Raw genomic sequence first — 2354 nt, 5'->3', positions numbered from 1 at the left:
AGTGGTCACAACTGTGGGACTTAAACATTAAATTGACTGCTGCTCATGGGTTAAAACACTACTATTACAGATTTCTTCTTGCACATAGGATCAATTTAAACTGTGAACTGAAAAATACAATTCTCCTTATTTTTATTTTGCCTCCAAAGAAAAGAAAATGATGGGGCAGTGTTTCCCCCATTTATTTATTTATTTTTATCAGATCCAAAAGTAGTGCAAACATCCTCTTTGCTCCGGTAACTTGGGGAAAATCAACTAAGAGTACAGGACTGCCCCCACCCGCATACACTTTTTTTTATTTGCTTTCATTAGGGTAAAGCCAGGAGGGCTACAGCATTATATATATTCTGTGTTCAATGGCCTTAGCAGGAAGGTTGCTTTGCAATTTGGAATTTGGTATGAACCATGCCACAGTTTCCATGGGCCCAGGTTATCTCTATCCAGATTACTCTGGCTTTGTTCAGTTTTCTAGCTTTGTTCAATTTGCCTCCAGGAATTACTGTGTTGTTGTTGTTGTTTTGTTTTGCTTTGCTTTGCTTTATACACTGAATAGAATTCAGTTTCAATTGGGGCATAAACACCTTCAATTTTAAGAAGAGATGAATATTCTCTTTGTTTCTGGAGACCTTGCTTACAGCCAGCAAACATGGCCTTGCGTCACAGCTTTCCAGACATATTTAGGTTTTAGAAGTCCTGTTTCCAGCAGGTACCAAGATAGAGGGAACAGGGAAAATATAGGATTTTGAAACATAGTTGATACTGCCCTGAACAAGATTACTTTTGTTTTCCTAACAACTCTAAGTCTTGCTATTCAAAGAAGAGATGCATCCTACCTCCAAACCTGCAAAGATGGCAAGCCTTATGTTGCTACTGAGCCTTAAAATGAGGTATGCTGGTCCAAATTGAGATGCACAGTATCAACTGGGCATGGTGTGATGTCTAATGTCTTTAATACCAGCACTCAGGAGGCAGAAGCAGGCAGATCTCTGAGTTCCAGACTAGCCTGGTCTACAGAGTGAGTTCCAGGGCAGCCTACAGGACTACACAAAGAAATCCTGTCTTGAATTTAAAGAAAAAAGATGTGGTGGTGTGCTGTATCTTAAGAAAAGAATATGAAGTATTTCATCAATATTTTTGTATTGACTGTATATTGAAATGATGATACTATGACTCTTGTGTCAAATAAAATTTCATTATAATAAGTTCACTTTTGATTTGCCTTGTGAAAGAATCTCACTACCTACCCCAGACTGGCTTCAATCTTGTGATCATCCTGCTTTTGTTTCCTGAATACTGGGATTGCAGGCGTGCACCCACCCCCACACCTAGATTTTGATTTTACCTTTTAAAACCTATAGACTAGTTCTTACATATGGCATTTCTTGCTAAGCTTCACACTACACTTCTATAGGACAGCACTGTTCTAGAATTATCTTTTAACATTGACCCTTTTATGAATGCCTACAGGTCCTATAACCTTAAAGTCATAGCTTTATATTCTGCTTCTTCCCCACCCCTTCTTTGTGCAAAATCAGCAGAAAGGATTGATTCATTTATCTTTTAATCTCCCTACCCTATGTCCCCAGAACCAAAACACCGGAAAGTTATTACTTGAAACAACAGCCGAGGAAATGGCAAACCTCAGTAGAAAATCTGAACTAGGGTTCCAAGAAATGATTCCTAATGTATGACAGGACAACTGGCTTTAACCTCCTCTGCCCCCAGCAATTTCCTGCTATAATTATAACCTTTGTGTACAAGTTTAAATGGGCACTCATTTGACAAAATAACATTTGTCAAAAAAATGGAGTTACTTCAGTCTGGAAAAGTTGCAACATGACTAACTGTGGCTCATGGTGAGATCTCCATCTCACATACATTCAAAATTTGCACTTCTATACCTGCCACTAGCATAGAAAACTCACAAAGCACATCCAGTAAAAGAATTTTCCTTTTATATTATTTGAAGCATATCTGTTTTCACAAAAAGAAATGGTAAATAAACACTAGACACATTCTTCTTTACAGAAGCAATGATATGATTTAGGCTCATCATATCTTATATCACATACAATAAGAGCTAAACAAAATGCATGGTAGTGTACCTTTGCTGTATCTGATTTTCTTTGAAACTTCTGAAATAAAAAATATTATCAAGTCCAAGTGTGGTGGTACATGCCTTTAGTCCCAGCACTCCAGAAGCAGAGGCAGGTGGATCTCTGTGATTTTGAGGCCAGCCTGGTCTACATAATAAGCTAGGGCCAGCCAGGGCTGCATAGTGAGACCTTGTGTCAAATGGAAAAATATCACAATACACACCTTTAAGAAAGACGTATTTGAATATATTATTTGAG

The 2354-nt window shown here is 38.0% G+C and overlaps 1 pseudogene; it reads right to left on the bottom strand.

The window, feature by feature from the left end:
- Positions 1–295: 295 nt before the first annotated feature.
- On the bottom strand, positions 296–675 carry LOC118239391 (annotated as a pseudogene).
- Positions 676–2354: the final 1679 nt, after the last annotated feature.

This window comes from Cricetulus griseus, chromosome X (genome assembly GCF_003668045.3).
Source record: "Cricetulus griseus strain 17A/GY chromosome X, alternate assembly CriGri-PICRH-1.0, whole genome shotgun sequence".
NCBI classification, from domain to species: domain Eukaryota; kingdom Metazoa; phylum Chordata; class Mammalia; order Rodentia; family Cricetidae; genus Cricetulus; species Cricetulus griseus.
This window is presented reverse-complemented; position numbering and strand designations above follow the sequence as displayed.